This window comes from Schistocerca cancellata, chromosome 6 (assembly GCF_023864275.1).
Source record: "Schistocerca cancellata isolate TAMUIC-IGC-003103 chromosome 6, iqSchCanc2.1, whole genome shotgun sequence".
Taxonomy (NCBI): Eukaryota; Metazoa; Arthropoda; class Insecta; order Orthoptera; family Acrididae; genus Schistocerca; species Schistocerca cancellata.
The window spans coordinates 7,992,772-8,013,806 of NC_064631.1; positions in this window are offsets into that span (position 1 = coordinate 7,992,772).

The window sequence follows — 21,035 nt, forward strand, 5'->3', positions numbered from 1 at the left end:
TAAAAGATAAAAAACAAATTTTATTCTTTGAATTATTACATTGTTGAAACAGCAAACCAGTAATATTTACGTTTCATGTTTTGATTATTTAAAAAAAAATGTATTTTAAGAGTAAATTTTTTCTCCTAATGATTTAAGAACATAATATGAGATACTGCAGCTTAAAATACTTAATCCATTGTTGAATAATGTGATTCAGTGTGTATGCAAGCACTATATTATTATTCATCCATAGCTTTGTTTATGTAGCTTTAATAGTGGATGAGATACCGGTAACAGTATCTCGGTATGCAAACACGTTGATTACAGAAAACTGAAACTAAAGATTTGTATCTTTTGTATCTTTGTATCTGCTTATCACTAGGCCGCTAATTTAGTCTAGTACTGAGTGATAAAGGAGCTCAGAGTGTTTAAATGACATTGTTTCTCAAGTATTGTACATTAATATAGCGGTGTATTGGTGTCCATCAAGTAAGTTGCATAGTAACCACGCCAACCGCACTCCACCAGAGCTCATTGTACCTCTGGTGCGCTTCTCGACAGGTGTGACACCACCTGGTTAGTGGCGTGTGTGAATGTATCTGCCCTCTCAGCCATCTGTTTTGCACTGACGAGCCTTCTCTCTTTGAATCATCTAAGCGTGCACATCCCACGCTTCCACCTACAGTTACTACAATCAGTCTTAAGAAGGTGTACCGGCATTTGTACAGTGCTGAACATTTAGACTTTTTGTATTTAGTAGAATATATATCCGGATTTTCGGTTATCCGGATTACTTCCGGTCCCACATAGTCCGGATAAAAGAGCTTCTTGTGTACCGCACTGCACAAAGTAACATTGTTTATGTCTCACATAATTCCAAAATAAAGGTGAGAATTTACGATCCGTCCTCATAGCTGTACTTCTAGCAGTACCTCATCTCCTGCTTTCCCAATTTCGCAGAAGCTGTCCTACGAAAATTGCAGAAGTAGCACTCCTGGTAGAAAGGATACTGTGACGATGTTCCTTCGTCACAGCCTGGGGTTAGAGACCCGGCCCAGTACACAGTTTTTATCTGCCAGTAAGTTTTACATTGGCGCACACCCACTGCAGAGTGAACACACAATCTATTTCATAATCTATTGGCACCATAAAAATGTTATTAGGATTTTTAAAAGAACTCTTTCGGTGCTATCCAGAAAGGGTTGTGCCAATTTATTATAATGTAGACCAAGTGGATCTCTCGTAAATGATATTATCTCATTAATTGTTATCCCCACAAAAAATGTTATTACAGTTTTCGGTAGAACTCTTAGGGTCCTATTAAGAAATGCCATCAGACCTTTTTTACGAATTTATTACTTTTACATGACAAAAGTGAGTCTCACATTAATTCTCTCATATAACGTCATCGTCACGAAAAATGTTGTTATAGTTTTTGGTAGAACTCTGTAGGTGCTATTTAGAACTGTCATCAGAACTATTCTACGAATTTTGTTTTCATAGAGAAAGTATGAGATTAAAACAATTATCGTATAAACTATTATCGCCACAAAATTGTTTTTATCAGTTTCAATACAACTCTTCTGATGCTATCGAGAAATGCCAATAGAACTGTTATACAAATTTATTTTTTCCAAACTGACAAACAATTTTTTACTATACCAAAATTTTGCCCAGTTATTGTTTTCTACCCGAAATTCTGCAGAACTTTTCGTGTTTTGAGCAGGGAAATCTAGAACTATTGCATACATATAAAGAACTATTAAAAAATGTATATTTCTCGTAAATGGGGTGCCAACTTCACGGGAAATGCTCATAAGCATTCCTTATTAAATGCAGTTACTACGTAAACAATACACTTGCACAGAATATGTTACCAGTATTTTCGATAGAACTCTTACATTGCTATCCAGAGCTGTCATCAAAACATACGAATAGACATAATTTTTTTTAGAGTAAGTGAGCCCCACAATTAATCAATTATCTTACAAACTATTATAACCACAAAAAATGTTATTATGATTATCGATAGATGTCTTGGGGTGTTATCCAAAACTGTTCATCAAAACTGTTGCAAGATTTAATTTTTTTCTGTGGATACAGTAGGTCTTCCATCAAAACAGTTACCATATAAACTATCACCGCCACAAAGAGATGTTATTAGGATTTTCGATAGAGCTCTTGGTGTTCTGTTCAGAACTGTTGTACGAATTTATTTTTTTCGAAAATTGACAAAGAACGTTTTCGATACGAAAATTTATTCGAATTTTGTTGTTTTCTTCGCAAAATTCTGCAGGACTATTCAAATTTTGTACAAAGAACTCTAGAACTATGGCATTTCTATCAAGAACTCTGAAAAAAATGTACATTTCTGAAAAAAAGGGTGCCAACTTCACAGTAAGTGAAAAGACTTTCTCCTTAAATTGCAATTATCTCGCAAACTATTAGCTGCACAAAAAAATGTTATTTGTATTTTCGATAGAACTATTGGGGCTCTGTTGAGAACTGTCCTCAGAACTGTTGTACGAATTTACTTTTTGCAAAAATCGACAAAAAATCGTTTCGATACCACAATTTTTAGGAGTACTGTTGTTTTCTTCGCTAAATTCTGCAGAACTATTGAAATTTTGTACAAAGAACTCTAGAACTATGGATTATCTATCAAGAACTCTGAAAAAAATATATATTTCTGTAAAAAAGGGTGCCAGCTTCACAGTGGGAGCTCTTATAGAGTTCTTAATTATGTTGCAATTTCCTCTTAAACTATTACCTGCACAAAAAAATACTACCAGGATTTTCGATGGAACTCTTCACGTGGTGTCCAGAACTGTCATCAGAACTGTTGTACGAATATATTTATATTTTCTGTAGAGAAAGTGTGTCCCACATTAAATCAATTTATCTCATAAACTATTATAGCCATAGAAAAATGTTATTGGCATTTTCGATAGAGCTCTTGGGGTTCTGTTCAGAACCGTCCTCAGAAATGTTGTACGAGTTTAATTTTTGCGAAAATTGACAATGAATGTTTTTGATACGAAAATGTTTTCGAATATTGTTGTTTTCTTCGCTAAATTCTACGGAACTATTGAAATTTTGTACAAAGAACTCTAGAACTATGGCATATCTGTCAAGAACTCTGAAAAAAATATAAATTTCTGAAAAAAAGGGTGCCAACTTCACAGTAAGTGAAAAGATTTTCTCCTTAAATTGCAATTATCTCGTAAACTATTAGCTGCACAAAAAAATGTTACTGGGATTTTCGATAGAACTCTTGGAGCTCTATTCAGAACTGTGCTCAGAACTGTAGTACTTATTTACATTTTGCGGAAATTGACAAAAAATGATTTCGAAGCGAAAATTTTTTCGAGTATTGTTGTTTTCTTCGCTAAATTCTGCAGAACTATTGAAATTTTGTACAAAGAACTCTAGAACTATTTCATATCTATCAAGAACTCTGAAAAAAATATACATATCTGAAAAAAAGGGTGCCAACTTCACAGTAAGTGAAAAGATTTTCTCCTTAAATTGCAATTATCTTGTAAACTATTAGCTGCACAAAAAAATGTTACTGGGATTTTCGATAGAACTCTTGGAGCTCTATTCAGAACTGTGCTCAGATCTGTCGTATTTATTTACATTTTGCGGAAATTGACAAAGAATGTTTTCGATACGAAAATTTTTTCGAGTATTGTTGTTTTCTTCGCTAAATTCTGCAGAACTATTGAAATTTTGTACAAAGAACTCTAGAACTATTTCATATCTATCAAGAACTCTGAAAAAAATATACATTTCTGAAAAAAAGGGTGCTAACTTCACACGACTCCACAGGACGGCCGTCTGCCCTCCCTGGTGTCACGCCACGCCACACGTCGTCCCGCTGGCAGCTATCATGTTTGACTGCCGGCGCCCCACATCCCAGAAGTACCATCAGCTCGAAGACATACTCCAAGTGCCATGTTGGATCCATTGTTGGAGCCTAAGGTCGATCATCCTCCTGCTGCGCCACCAAGTACGACTTGTGGGCTTCATTGAGTAAGCACATCTCAGGCAACGTCTAGGAGAGACAATTTTGTACTGAGTTATTCATCCAGGCTCTTCATATTTGGGTTTTGTTTTCTATGTCGATATTAAACAGTAGTTGTTAGAAAGTGTCTTTCATCACAAGGATACAACACTCGCAGTGACTGGTCCACCACAATGCACTGGTGACGATTCTGTTCCTCGTGTACGTTTTAACCTTATCTTCTCTGCTCTCATCCGCCAGGCACTGCAATAGCGGAGAGGTAAAACGGTTTCGAGTTTCCATAATCTTCAAGTCTGTGATTTGTATTGCGTATCGGTTCGCTTGGTGAAAGCAGGTTTCGTTTAAGTTTGCTCATATAATTTTCAAGTGTGACAGTTCGTTTTGGCAGAGCTGTGTTTTCATGCTCCTTGTGTTCTGATAGTCTGAGGGCACTGGTGTTAGTCGCATTTCGCAATTTTTACCACAGGGCAAGTTTCTCAATTTAGGCAAGTTAGTGAAACAATTTTCTTGATTGCGTCTTCCTTTCAGTGTAACTCAGGAAATCCGTTCACAAGTGCGAATTCTAACATTTATGCTCTTGATCTGAGTTATTTTCAGTGATTCAAGGTTCACGTTTCAGTTCACTGGCGATGTATTTCCTTGCAAGGTTAGAGTCTATTTTTATCTTGTTGTGTCTGTACCATCGTCGTCGTGTGTCTCAAGTCGTTTCGTTTCAGGAACAGCAAATTCAGAAAATGCTGCAGGGCGTAACTCAGCTGATTTAGGTTTCGGCTACTAGAGCTCCCGTATCTGCACCAGGGTTTTGGGTGTTTGTCGGTCAGAGAGAGGATCGTGCCCTGTACTGATACCGCATTAGGGCCTACGGCATTCAAAATAAGCAACACACTGCTCAATTTATTACCAGCGTGGGTTCAGAAATTTTTCGTTTGTGTTGTTAGTTTTTTCCACTCTCTCATCTGGAAGATACAGACTATTCTTTATTAGTGGAACAATTATACGTGTCTCTTGGTTGTGTAAGTCACCTCCAGCGAATCAGTGTGCATCCACGCTCTTGGTTCAGGAGCTTAATTGTGACCTCTTTCTAGACAGGAATTTTGTGTGTGTCAGGCTGGGCCACTTTCACTCAGGTTGTTTGCAATTTTGTTTGGGACTTTGTATTTGGAGTGCGTTTTGTAAGTCGATAATAAATAGTTATTATTATAAAGCCTCTTTCATCATACTGAAGATACTTCAATTTTCTCTGCCCTCAGCTGAGTCACTTGATTAAAGAACGATTCCTTAGCTTTGTGACTGATGAAAACTTATGTCTATGATTTTTGTCATTATTTTTACTCATTTTATGGGCTCATCCACAACAGTTTAACAATACACAGACAGAAAACTCCCTACCTACTTACATTAACATACTTATCCCTTATGTGTACGTATGAGCCATCTGCACTCTCTGCATTGCCTAGAATTCCACTACTGTTAAGCCACATGGCTAGGCAAGTAAAACAAAACATATTCAGCACAAGAGGCAGAATGCTCAAGTAAATTACACTGTGTGGACCATACAGGCTTCAACCATTCATCACCAGAATCACTTTTAAAGTGAGAGGGTCTTCCAGCCACACAAATGTAGTTCTTGCCGCCATGATAATCATCAGACAAAAAAACAATTGTCTCACTTATTTCGCAATGAAGATATTGTAAGCTGCAGATTAGATGTATTTAGGGTGGTACACCCTCCACTGGTCACTTCCCTTCACCCCTGACACTACTGATGAGTACTGGCAGCATTCTTTAGGATGAGTGATTTTGTTGTTGACCAGTGGGGTCCAGTAGATATACTGATGACCAAGAAGCAATACTTTATTAAGAGATACATTACATTATCAGCAGAGACACAACCGACTCCAGTGATCCTGGCCAATGAAGACTCACAGGCGGCAGCTTCCACCCAGACAAGAAGGACAGCATCAGCGTCGTATAGAGCTGAAGCCTGATGGCCTTTCAGTGGACCGTGACGTTGACGTGAGTTTTGCTCTGTGTTGTGCTGCAACAATGCATTGCGGTGGTGGGCACCCATACTTAAGTGACTCAGGACCAGCAACATCCACCACGGAGACAAAGGAAGACTGCTGAGCACGGGATGTGACTCACTGTCCTCTGGAAGGAGTCAGATGTTGGCACGTGCAAATGGCAGGATACTGACACCGTGGCACTAAACCTCGCAAGGAGCTGGATATGCCCAGTCCTCTCGTTGTCCACGGTGAACCTGGCGTCGCGGTGGTGCTGCTGGACTCTGAATGCCTCTGCCCCAAAGTCCACTGCTATTTATAGGGCTCTGATGCACATTTACTACACTAAAACCCCACAACTGGCCACATAGTGCACAACAAGATTCTTGCCCAAGTGAGTCTCGCCCTAGTGTTCTGGCATCGGCCTACACACTAGGGTTATTACCGTGACGAGGTGCAGTTTTCCATTAAGTATGGCTAACCCGACTCGCAGTCCTTTTGCGTACGTTGTATTGTGGCTCGTGTCGCCACAGTGCCCTTACCAACCAGCAGTAGCTTGATGCAATGATACATCTTGACTCCTTAAAAATTATAGTTCTAATAAAAGCTAGGATTCTTACAATTTTGGGCCAACAATGGATCATGAATTCGGTACTGGTAAAATCTAATTGTTGTTAATGGCGGAAAATAAAACGTAGGCTATATTCAAAGTTTTAAAACTTTTATGTAAAATTACTGAGAAAATGTTAGATGAACACATCACAAGCCCCACACCCATAACATTCTTCAACTAAGTATTTTGATGACGATTTGTTTGGCGTCAGAATGACTCTTTCATCATGTGCCTGCATTTGAAGAACGCAGAACTATTGATACATTAATTTGTGCGAGAAATAGACTAAGACCTCTTCATAACAATTGAACCAGTTACAGCAGCCGCTAGCTGCAAGGCAGCGTGAAACTGCGCAGCCTCGGCGGAATGTGGTGGCGCAGTGCAGACGCAGCAGGAAGGCAGTGGGGAGGGGAGGGGAGGCAGGTGTTGCTCTGGCGCCTGCCCCCCCTCCCCCTCGTGCCCTGGGGAGCCGTCCCCCGCGGCTCGCAAATCCCGCCTCGGCCGGCCCTGAGATTGCTTCTTCCTTCTTCCAGCCGGCAGCGGCAGGCACAACGCACCTCACCTGCGAATTCTCCATTCTTTATGAGCAGCTGCAGCCTCCACGCTGTGCGCCCACCTGGAAATGAGACACACCTACCGACTTTTCTCCAGGCATCATTTCAATAATTTACACGACCCAGACGTTTTCCAAATCCACTACGCACAAAGGCTCTGCTTTTTTATGCATGGGCAGCCAAAACCTAATCCACCAGCATTCTTTCTCCAAATCCGAGCATTTTCACGTAAAATAGCTTTCTGAGGAAAACTTCCTGGATTTTCTGAAATAAACAAGCTCTTAGGAAGGACGTAATTACAAAAAAGCAACAGTGAAAGAAATAAGTGGTGATTACTCACACACCTTTCCTGCGAGTGCGTATGCAGATGGTTATGTATTCTAACCACACCTTCACAGTATATAAATTCCGCAAAGAAATTTGTCGTAAATGAAGGATTACAGTTCGAAAGTGTTACAGTGAGGCCCAAAGTCAAAAATACTTAAAGTAACCTAGCTTACTCACTACCAACGATGCCAGTGCCTCAGAAACATTTTCACAGTGCAGACACAATCCGTTTAAACATTCGCTCGTAGTATGTCTGACAGGTATCAAAGCAAATTTTAAAGTGTCACTTACTGTCTAGCGCCACTACAAAATGTTTACACGTATGCCGCGTCTTTGATACACTGTATACACACCTGCAAAACAGATTCTTCTATTAATTTTAGTTTATTCAAATAAGTGATATCACCTGAACATTATCACAACAACACTGGCGTCACCATAATGATTCTGGAAACAATCCGAAGGCTGTGGCTACGCCATGTCTCTGCAGCGTCTTTTCTTCCAGGAGTTGTAGCCTTGTACGCTGTACAGGAGAACGCCTGTGAATTTTGAAAGGTGGGAGGTAGGGTATTGGCTGAAGTAAAGCTTCCAGGAGGGGTCGTGCGTGAGTCGTGCTTGGATGACTCAGTCGTCTGAGCACTTACCTGCGACGCAAAGGCACCAGGTTCGAGCCCCTGATCGGGCACACAACTTCGGTCTGTCATGAAGTTTCAATATTTTCGTTACATGGAAACTGGAGTAGATGACATCAGCTTAAAATGTGGGGCTGACAGAATTTGTAATTCTCAGTGGTACAGTTATGGTTAGAAAACGTAGTTCGGTAAGTTTTGATGACGTGACATCAAAGATAAAAATCGAAACAATTGTTTGAAGATGATTTATGTATTAAAAAAAGGTTTATCTCTGTCCTGAAATGCAATGGAGTTTTTCTATTTAGTTTTATACACTTAACTGTAGAAAATTCATGAATTTTCGATAGGAAATCATTATCTTGTTATAAATGGTTTACTGACAGAAGTCTTTTTCTAAACAGATCAATGCCTCATCTAGATGCACGTAAGGTACTCCACAGCAATGGCGTGTGTGGAGACTATTAAGATAGCGCCAGCATTGTGAACTATTATTATATTATTAAGTTATTATCTTATTATACACATAATTATAACCATATCATTAATTAATTCATCCTGTTTATATTAGAATTTTAAGTAAATAACAGTAAATCAAAGTACAGACTCATCTTGATAAGACTCACAACCTGTAATATTTTGAATTAGAAGAATGAATATTAAAGATAATCACAACTGGTTTTTGAAAGAATAGATATTGAAATAATTAGAGCTAAAATCAATTTGCATTACTAGAAGCAACTTTTATAGAAAATAACTAGTTCCTGCCTTGACTCTTTGGTTTTATTTCTAAACTCATCAGTACTATAAAGTGCAGTCAGCACATTTTTCAATCAACTGTCGTCAATGAACTTTCCATATGCACCTAAGCGACTTTGAAAGCTGGTTTTGGAGAAATGGATAGAGTGTTGTTCATCCTTCTCACGTAACAATACCTTTAAAAATTTCAGTTTAGAGTAATATTGAAAACTTAAATCCAAGAGGCTATCAATTTATGAAATACTTCGCAGTAGATGGGTTTGCGTTTATGGTTGATATTTTTTCCTCTTCGGATGTTCTCCCACTTGAGACAAAGTTTCTTTGAAGACTTGTTCACAATCATCAAGTAGAGCGACTATGGACAGGCAAATTTCTCAGATTCTTTGTTCACATTACAGAAAAACACTTACTTCGTTCTGCAGGGCGTTGTACAACACATCGTTGAAGGTAAATTGAAACGAATGCGTTCAAAAGAAAAATATCTACAGCAGTTTCTTAAGGATGTTCTAACGCCGTACCAAATTCATTACAAAGTTTAATTCTGTTCCTGCGTACAGAGTTTACCGATCATGATGAGTAATTCCATCGCGTTAGACAATTGTGAGGAAAACCACTTTACAAAAATTTATGAAAAAGTTTAGCACTTTTAGGAAATCTTGAAAAGAAAAAGCTGCAAGGCCATTAAGCAAATTAAAACATGTTTCACACTCTGGTTTGTGGCTTCGGACAAAACGAGGTTTTGTACATGGGCGTCACAGTGAAAAAATATAGCTTCAGAATGTGACTTTGATTGATGCTTGAGCCCCATTGAGATTTCCCACCACTGTCGCCGCACCACGTCACATCCGAATTCTGATGAGAAGTGTCAGATGAGTTCTGCTTTAGTTTGTCACTATATAAGCCACAGAACCCCAAGAATCTTTCCTTTATATCTCCTTCCTACACGTAAAGCAGGTAATAGAAAAAGGTGCTTTAATTCCCATATCTGAAGTTTCGTTAACCACAACGGCTACAAAACGAATATCCAAATCCCCGCTTTAAAGGTAATAAAACAGTCGAACTTGTGGCTTGTATTAGATCATTCTCAGTTCGATTAGAAATTCCTTTGAATACAGTAGGATCGTATCCTGCAGTGTACTTTAGCAATTCCACGTAATTTCCTGACTAACAGAAGCTTTTGTGTCATGGAAAGGTCAGCTCTTGTTTTCCCAGAAAACACGCTGAAGCATTTCAAGGATGTCCCTGTCCCGTCTTACCTTTTGATTGTATAGAAATATTTCCTTTTTAAGCTGGTTATCAAACGCAGTTTCTATTCTATTTTTCCCAAAGGTAGTTATAGGCCCTAGCAGCAAACGACGATTAACAGACGACTGTATTTGGTTATTGATTTCACTAATTTTCCCAAATGCATAGACTCCGTTTCGGTCCAATTAGCATTTCTATCGTTTCCAAACTACGGACATCAGCAACAAAACACCGCATTTTAGTCAACACTATCGGCTAATCAGCCATGTTTGTCATAAATACCACACTAAAAACGTTTAGTAATTAACTACAGAACTAGGTCGAATAGTTCTGATGTTGACTGTCCATTTTTAATTATCTCCTTCTTTTCTGAGAAAGGATGTGCAGAAAACAGCTTAGATAAAAGCTCTTTTATAATACATGCAAGTATAGTTCTATATTACATTCCCAGATGCTGCGTGGCACGCTGGCAGCTTGACACATTTTAGTGCAGATGCTAGGTGGCAACCTACACGGGCTGTGCGCTCTAGGTGCAACGCCCACATCAGTCGCCGCTTTGCATTTCTGAATAATTAAATAGGGCAGTAGTGACAAACAGCAGCAAGGATGTGAACAAATTTGCAGTTCATCGCGCTGTGCTAACAGAGATGGCAAGGGGTGAGCAATGAGGAAGTGCTGCATTGCGTTGCCTATAGAGTTTCGTGCAGGGTGGCAGTGGCTGGAAGCCAGCAGCGCGTTACGCCCAAGGTGGAATTTTACAACCTGCAGCACCCTAGGAGGTCCTGGCTCCACAAGGGTGGTCTCCAGCAGCAGGGATTCGATGCCGCCCCAAAGGCAGAACAAGAATGTCTGCCCAAAGAGAATAACACAGGGAGACGCTGTTTCCCCTTGGCTCACAAATGTGTCGCGGGCGACATTGCCAGGAAGGAATGTACCTCCGCGAATCCCCCACTGCATGTTTTTTGAGCGTGGGACACAGGAGCAGAATGTGTCCATTTGGACGCTGCCGCCAAGCACACAAGATTTTGCCCAGATACGTCCCCAAAGCAGGTTTCACGCTTACAGTGCACTGGAATCAAGGGTCAAGTCGCCATGCTTGCATAATGAGCGACGCGACACAGTGATACGATTTCATTGAGTTTTATGAAGCAGCTAGAGGAAAAACGAGAACAGCAATGGGAAGCAGAATTACCTGAACGTAAAGAGACAGACGAATGGAATAAACTGGTAGAAGCCGACCTCGGGGAAGATCAGTTCGTAGGAATGCAGGAACACACGAGGCAATATTAGCCCTAGAACTTAGCTTAGAAGCTAGGTTAAGGAAAGGCAAACCTATGTTTATAGCATTTATATAGACTTAGAGAAAACTTTTGACAATGTTGAGTGGAATACTCTCTTTCAAATTCTGAAGGTGGCAGGCGTAAAATACAGAGAACGAAAGGCTATTTATAATTTGTACAGAAACCAGAAGGCAAATGTTGTAGCGTATCCCCGGTGTTATTCAATCTGTACAGTAATGAAAACAAAAGAAAAATTTGGAGTAGGAATTAAAATCCATGGAGAAGAAATAAAATGCTACAGGTTTGCACATCACATTGTAATTCTGCCGGAGACAGCAAAGGACTAGGAAGAGCAGCTGAACGGAATGGACAGTTGAAAGGAGGCTATAGGATGAACATCAGCAAAAGCAAACCGAGGATAATTGAATGTACTCGAATTAAATCAGACAAAGCTCTGGGAATCAGATTAGGAAATGAGACAGTTAAAGTAGTAAATGTGTGTTGCTATTTGGGTAGCAAAATAACTGATGATGGCCAAAGTAGAGAGGATATAAAATGTAGGCTGGCGATGGCAAGGAAAGTGTTTCTGAAGAAGAGAAACTTCTTAACATCGAGTATAGATTTAAGTGTCAGGAAGTCTTTTCTGAAAGTATTTGTATGGAGTGTAGCCATGTATGGGTGTGAAACATGGACGATAAACAATTTAGACAAGAAGAGAATAGAAGCTTTGGAAATGTGGTGCTACAGAAGAATGCTGAAGATCAGTCATGAGGAGGTACTGAATAGATTTGAGGAGAAGAGGAATTTGTGGCACAACTTGACTAGAAGAAGAGATCGGTTGGTACGACAGGTTCTGGGGCATCAAGGCATCACCAGTTTAGTACTGGAGGGAAACGTTGAGGGTAAAAATCGTAGAGGGAGAACAAGAAATGAGTACCCTAAGCAGATTCAGAAAGATGTAGCTTGCAGTAGTTACTCGCAAATGAAGAAGCTTGCACAGGATAGAGTAACATGGAGGGCTGTATGAAACCAGTCTCTGGACTGAAGACCACAACAACAATAACAGGAACAGCAACAAAGCGGCTAACGAAAAACTTGAAGCTCGGTTGAGTGATATTAAAGAGGACTACGTCAACAGAATGAAGACAACCGTGTGGCGGTAACTACGAAGGTAGATTCACTGCTTGCAGACGTCAAACAAACGGCTATATCTGCCAAAAGAGACGCCCGTTTGGCAAGATCGGTTGCTACAGTGACTAGGAAAACATCAGTCGTAGCAGTGAAACGAGGACATCATTCTGTCTGGACTGCCACAAAATCATCGCAGGCAACTGCAAACGAGTTTATCGCACGTAAACAAATATTTGATCAATATGCCACCCATCTACAAAAAGTGGATGAAAAATTAGAAATGTGGTGTGAACAGGTCACCACTTTTGGGGAAGAAAACGCAAATAAATTCGAAAAAGTTGATCAAAGGATCAAAACCATTTAGCATTCGATCACAACTGGAAATGTACGCTCCGACAACACGGTGCCATTGCACAACAGTTTACCTGTTGTCGGAAACCCGCTCACCCCCTGTGGCACCACACAGGCGGGCGCAAACGTGTCGGAACGACCACCGCACAGTGCGCCCTCACTGCCCCGCGTGAGAGGCCGCGCTACTAGTTCTGTCCCGTGAGTAGTCTCGACTCACACAGTACGACCAGTCGCGTCGAACAGGCACAAGTTGAAGAAACCGTGCAATATCCCAATATATCGACAGATTTAGTGTTTGACAAGACGAGAACAGCCGGCTGAGGACCCTGTCGCGGAGCACATGAGCAGTACAAGTAATACACGCAGTTCCGGCTGTAGCACGGTCAGCCTTACAGTTCATAGAAGCTAAATGAATGGCCATTGACCTATTGCACATCGCAGCACATTCACGCATTATTTCTGTGATTAGATACAGATGGAAAGTATGTGAGCTGTAACTAGTCTTGTGCTTGGGGAAGTGCGAATCTGCATCTCTAGGTTTTATAGTCGTCGATTCGTGTTATATTCCTTTCTCCTTACTAAGTTGTTAATCTGCCCACATTCAAGAGGTATCACCTCGTTAAGGCGATTTATGAGTATACGTAAATTCTCAGATGGAATAAATCTGATTATCTTTTCTGATATTTCAGACTGTCTACTTTGACACACCAATCCTATCCTGCAAACTAGTCAAAAATTTTGGTCCGGTTAACTTGTTGTTAATAACTTACATCCATCATTACTTTCCATGAGGCAAGCGATCTCATCCAATGCGTTCTTCAACAGAGTCCTGTATTGCATAGTCAGATGTCATTAGCGCAGCCGCCCGGTGTGGCCGAGCGGTTCTAGGCGCTTCAGTCTGGAACCGCGCGACCGCTACGTTCGCACGTTGGAATCCTGCCTCGGGCATGGATGTGTGGGATGTCTTTAGGTTAGTTAGGTTTAAGTAGTTCTAAGTTCTAGGGGACTGATGACCTCAGAAGTTGAGTCCCATAGTGCTCAGAGCCATTAAGCGCACAAGAATCGGTTAAGTCAGTTTATAATACAATTCCGAGTTCACCAAATAGTTCATTTTCATATCGCCTCACGGTAATAAATGCAACCCGGAATTCGCTTCCCACAGCTGTGGAAAACCCTAATGGTGAGGAAAATAATACTGTACTTGGTTCAAATGGCTCTAAGCACTATGGGACTTAACATCGGAGGTCATCAGTCCCCTAGGACTTAGAACTACGTAAACCTAACTAACCTAAAGACATAACTCACATCCATGTCCGAGGCAGGATTCGAACCTGCGACTGTAGCAGCCGCGTGGTTCCGAACTGAAGCGCCTAGAACCGAACGGCCACTGCGGCCGGCAGTACTGTACTATTATTGATTCATTCCGTCCCTGAAACGCGCAGAGCGGCATGGCCAACACAGCTGCGCGCGCTGCCCCCTTGCTGCTCAGCTGAGTGCCTTTGGCAGGGTGACCAGGCGTCCGGATAAATCCCGACACGTCCTCTTTTTTTTATCTCTTTGTCCGTGATCCCGGGGGATTCTTACATGGTCCTCATTTTTCGCAAAGTTCACCATGAGAAAATTATATTTGCAATTATTCCCCCACTAATACTCTTTTCTTAAATGCCTTACCTACAGAAACAGCAAGTTCGTCGATTTAATCGATTTTTAATAAATGGTCATGGATCGATCCATAAGCGATCGGAAATATCGAGTATTTGAAGTTGTGTAAAATATCTGTACATTCTCAGATGTTCTTTCTTACAATCAACTTTCGTCTCAGTGGCCAATAAAGGTAAGAAATAGCTTTACAGTGGTTTGTTGCCATTGTTTTACTTCATGGGATCTTAGTCATTTATATTCAGAAATCTGAATGAGAAAAATTGGCGATAAAATTCAACAGCTCTGCATTCCACACATAAACATCATTCAATTTATTTAAATGCTATAAAACGAAATGTATGTCAGTGATCACTGAAATAGTCTAAATTTCTTGCATATAGTGGTCGAGATTTCGAACATCATATTACCTCTCAGAATCGTAAGAAATATCTTAACAACTGCAATTCAGCGTCTAGGATACACACGTTACTCCAGAAACAACTCTTTACTTCTTCTTTAAGTCACCGAGTTCTTGCTGGAGAAGGAGCACTAGTATTCCATGATATTAGGCACCATAGGTCAATGGATTGCATGCCAACATTAAATGAGCCATTTATTTTGATTCAGATGTTGCTAAGAAGATCTGAGCCAGAACAAAAACTCAAAGCGTTATAAACAACCTAATTGCTCTTCATTCCCAGAACATAACCAGTATGAGTGCTATATCTTCTTTGACTGTCTCGGAGGATGGAAATAAACGTGGAAATGTAATAATGTTCCCCATTATTATTCAACATTTTGACTACAAACTTGGTGGTTTAAAAACAAAAGTAACTGAGCTAAAATCTACTCTGAGATCTACTGTTGCACAGTACTTTATGGAAAGACTTCAACATTTGACTGTTGTTAATAAGTGTGGATCATTTACTGGGATAATTTTAACACAAACTTTGCGAATATAAATCGCGAGGAAGGCAAGAATATATGCAGCAGATTACAGACATCTTTGAAGAATGAGATTTTAGTCGGTGTGAGATGTCCAACTCACAACTTTCCTAATGCAATTCAGCATGGAGCTGACAGTCTTTCTGTTGATTTGGAATGTTTTATTGTCAAGAATTCATAATTAGTTTTCTATTTATTGAATTAAACTTCACTTTCTGTGAATCTGTTGAGGTAAATTACAAGCAAGTCCTGTCTCATGTGAAAACTAGGTGGTTGTCTCTTTTCCCAGCCGTTGGAATGGTACTCTGGAAATATATCCCAGTCTGAAGTCTTACTTTCTGTCAGAAAGCAAGCCTCCAGAAGTTTTGTTTCAGTTTTATGAGAGTAGTTTAAGTGAGGCCTTATTATGGCACTCGCATTTATCGGTGTCTGCGTTCAGTTCATATATTCTGCAACTAGAAAAGGAGGACAGTTCTATGATTGAAGTGACTGAAATTATAGATTCTGTATGCAAGGTGATTGAGGACTGATTAAATGAAAAACTCATTGGTCTAAAGGTTAAAGAGAAGCTGGAAATCGCAACAGAAGGTTTTGATAAAGAACTTAAACTCTTTGCGGAGGAAACTACGTTGCTACATCACTCATGCCATGAATTTTTAAAACGATGTCTTTGTATGTTTGATGACTTTTACCGTTTCAAATGGATGTATCTAAAAGAAGATGTTAACTACAGTGATGTTGAAAAAGTCCTTTTGTAATTGCAAGATAAACGCAGAGCTTTTGAAACTGAAGATGTAAAATGTTTTGACCAATTCAATGTACCATAGACATTGCTTCGGCTCTGCTCATAGTACTCTGTAAATAACGTAACGTAATGATCGTATTATTTCTATGTGTTTCGAAGAAATGAAAGCAGCTGTCAGAAGGACAATGAGAGATTCTTTTGACGAATTTGAAAGCAATATTTTATCTGTAGATTCTAAAAATAACCCCCAAAAATTTTGGTCGTACGTAAAATCTATGAACGCTACAAATAATTCAATACCTTCTCTTGCTGACAGTACGGGCAATGTAACTCATGAAGATAAACGGAAGGCCGAAATTTAAAACCTAGCCTTCAAAAACTCGTTTACGGTAGAGGACTGCAGCACCATTCCCCGTTTCACTTATCGAACAAACGAAAGAATGGCTTACATAGTGTTTAGTGTATCTGGGATTGGAAAACAGTTAAGATCCTTGGACGCCAGGAAGGCATCTGGCCCAGACGGTATCCACGTAACATTTTATGTTGACTATGCTACAACATGATATAGAACAGGCTCTAGATACCGGCTCCAGGTTGATGTCATATTCCTCGACTTTCAAAAGGCTTTCGACTCAGTTCCGCACTCTCCCTTGCTACAAAAAGTGCGCGCTTATGGTCTATCCGACGACATACGCGGTTGGATAGAAAGTTTTCTAACAGACAGGAAACAGTATGTCGTCCTGAACGGGGTGACTTCAACAGAAACAACTTCAGGTGTGCCCCTGGGCAGCGTAATAGGTCCTCTGCTTTTTACGATTTACATAAACGATCTGGTTGATGGTATTGACAGCGGCCTTAGACTGTTTGCCGATGATGCTGTAGTCTACAGGAAAGTAGTTTCACACGAAAGTTGTGAACAAATCAACGAGGGTTTGCAGAAAATAAATTCGTGGTGTAATGACTGGCAGTTATCTCTCAATATTAGTAAGTGTAACCTACTGCGTATAACAAGGCGAAAATCCCCATTAATGTACGAGTACAAAATGAATACCCAGTCTTTGGAAGCGGTAACGTCCGTCAAGTATCTGGTTGTGACTATTCGAAATGATCTCAAATGGAATGATCAGACTACACAAGTGACGGGTAAGGCGAACTCCAGATTGCTGTTCATTTGTAGAATCCTGAAGCTATTCAGTACTTCAACAAAGGAAATAGCTTACAATACGTTAGTTCGTCCAGTCTTGGAGTATTGTTCGTCTGTGTGGGACCCTTACCAGTTGGGTCTGATTCAAGAGATTGAGAAGGTCGAAAGAAGAGCGGCAAGATTCGTGACTGGTACATTTAGCCATCGGAAGAGCGTTACAAATCTCACAGAAAGTTTGAAGTGGGACATTGTTGCAGATAGACGGCGCGCTAAACAGAAGGGGTTGCTCACTAAATTCCGAAATCCGATCTTCACCAAGGATGTAGAGCATATATTATTATCACCAACTTTCAAATCGCCAGATGATCACCATTCAAAGATAAGGGAAATAAGAACTCATACTGAGGCGTTCAGACAGTAGTTTTTCCCTCGCGCGATCCGCAAGTGGAACAGCGGGGGGGGGGATATGACTTCGGCGCGAATTGCGCCCTCCGCCACACACCGCTTGCTGGCTAGCGGTCTAGGGGTAGCGTCTTTGATTCATAATAAAAACGTCTTCGGTCCCGGGTTTGCTCCCCGCCACTGCCTAAATTTTGATAAATGATCAGCATTGGCTGCCGAAGACTTCCGGCATAAGAAGGCAGCCTCATTCTGCCAACGGCCTTGTCAAAGAGGGCGGAGGAGTGGATAGAGGTTCAGGGCACTCTCTTGTCCTAGGGGTGGGAAATTGCCCCTGAAAGGCGGAATAATCAGCAATGATCAACGACATGAGGATGCAGAAGGCAATGGAAACCACGTAACGTGTATCCACAGGACATGCCTGTAATTGAAGAAGTGTCAGGATGATCTCTCCATTGGCAAAAGATTCCGGAATAGTCCCCCATTCGGATCTCCGGGAGGGGACTGCCAAGGGGGAGGTTACCATGAGAAAAAGATTGAATAATCAACGAAAGGATAACGTTCTACGAGTCGGGGCGTGGAATGTCAGAAGCTTGAACGTGGTAGGGAAACTAGAAAATCTGAAAAGGGAAATGCAAAGGCTCAATCTAGATATAGTAGGGGTCAGTGAAGAGAAGTGGAAGGAAGACAAGGATTTCTGGTCAGATGAGTATCGGGTAATATCAACAGTAGCAGAAAATGGTATAACAGGTGTAGGATTCGTTATGAATAGGAAGGTTGGGCAGAGGGTGTGTTACTGTGAACAGTTCAATGACCGGGTTGTTCTAATCAGAATCGACAGCAGACCAACACCAACAACGATAGTTCAGGTATACATGCCGACGTCGCAAGCTGAAGATGAACAGATAGAGAAAGTGTATGAGTATATTGAAAGGGTACTGCAGTATGTAAAGGGGGACGAAAATCTAATAGTCATGGGCGACTGGAATGCAGTTGTAGGGGAAGGAGTAGAAGAAAAGGTTATAGGAGAATATGGGCTTGAGACAAGGAATGAAAGAGGAGAAAGACTAATTGAGTTCTGTAACAAGTTTCAGCTAGTAATAGCGAATACCCTGTTCAAGAATCACAAGAGGAGGAGGTATACTTGGAAAAGGCCTGGAGATACGGAAAGATTTCAATTAGATTATATCATGGTCAGACAGAGATTCCGAAATCAGATACTGGATTGTAAGGCGTACCCAGGTGCAGATATAGACTCAGATCACAATATAGTAGTGATGAAGAGTAGGCTGAAGTTCAAGACATTAGTCAGGAAGAATCAATACGCAAAGAAGTGGGATACGGAAGTACTAAGGAATGACGAGATACGTTTGAAGTTCTCTAACGCTATAGATACAGCAATAAGGAATAGCGCAGTAGGCAGTACGGTTGAAGAGGAATGGACATCTCTAAAAAGGGCCATCACAGAAGTTGGGAAGGAAAACATAGGTACAAGAAGGTAGCTGCGAAGAAACCATGGGTAACAGAAGAAATACTTCAGTTGATTGATGAAAGGAGAAAGTACAAACATGTTCCGGGAAAATCCGGAATACAGAAATACAAGTCGCTGAGGAATGAAATAAATAGGAAGTGCAGGGAAACGGCTGCAGGAAAAATGTGAAGACATCAAAAAAGATATAATTGTCGGAACGACAGACTCAGCATACAGGAGAGTCACAACAACCTTTGGTGATATTAAAAGCGACGGTGGTAACATTAAGAGTGCAACGGGAATTCCACTGTTAAATGCAGAGGAGAGAGCAGATAGGTGGAAAGAATACATTGAAAGCCTCTATGAAGGTGAATATTTGTCTGATGTGATAGAAGAAGAAACAGGAGTCGATTTAGAAGAGATAGAGGATCCAGCATTAGAATCGGAATTTAAAAGAGCTTTGGAGGACTTACGGTCAAATAAGGCACAAGGGATAGATAACATTCCATCAGAATTTCTAAAATCATTGGGGGAAGTGGCAACAAAACGACTATTCACGATGGTGTGTAGAATATATGAGTCTGGCGACATACCATCTGAGTTTCGGAAAAGCATCATCCACACAATTCCGAAGACGGCAAGAGCTGACAAGTGCGAGAATTATCGCACAATCAGCTTATCAGCTCATGCATCGAAGCTGCTTACAAGAATAATATACAGAAGAATGGAAAAGAAAATTGAGAATGCGCTAGGTGACGATCAGTTTGGCTTTAGGAAAAGTAGAGGGACGAGAGAGGCAATTCTGACGTTACGGCTAATAATTAAAGCAAGGCTAAACAAAAATCAAAACACTATCATGGGCTTTGTCGACCTGGAAAAAGCGTTCGATAATATAAAATGGTGCAAGCTGTTCGAGGTTCTGAAAAAAGTAGGGGTAAGCTATAAGGAGAGACGGGTCATATACAATATGTACAACAACCAATAAGAGTGGACGATCATGAATGAAGTGCTCGTATTAAGATGGGTGTAAGACAAGGCTGTAGCCTTTCGCCCCTACTCTTCAATCTGTACATCGAGGAAGCAATGATGGAAATAAAGAGTGGTTCAGGAGTGGAATTAAAATACAAGGTGAAAGGATATCAATGATACGATTCGCTGATGACATTGCTATCCTGAGTGAAAGTGAAGAAGAATTAAATGATCTGCTGAACGGAATGAACAGTCTAATGAGTACACAGTATGGTTTGAGAGTAAATCGTAGAAAGACGAAGGTAATGAGAAGTAGCAGAAATAAGAACAGCGAGAAACTTAACATCAAGATTGATGGTCACGAAGTCAATGAAGTTAAGGAATTCTTCTACCTAGGCAATAAAATAACCAATGACGGACGGAGCAAGGAGGACATCAAAAGCAGACTCGCTATGGCAAAAAAGGCATTTCTGGCCAAGAGAAGTCTACTAATATCAAATACCGGCCTTAGCTTGAGGAAAAAATTTCTGAGGACTTACGTCTGGAGTACAGCATTGTATGGTAGTGAAACATGGACTGTGGGAAAACCGGAACAGAAGAGAATCGAAGCATTTAAGATGTGGTGCTATAGACGAATGTTGAAAATTAGGTGGACTGATAAGGTAAGGAATGAGGAGGTTCTACGCAGAATCGGAGAGGAAAGGAGTATGTGGAAAACACTGATTAGGAGAAGGGACAGGATGATAGGACATCTGCTAAGACATGAGGGAATGACTTCCATGGTACTAGAGGGAGCTGAAGAAAAAAAAAATGAAGCTGT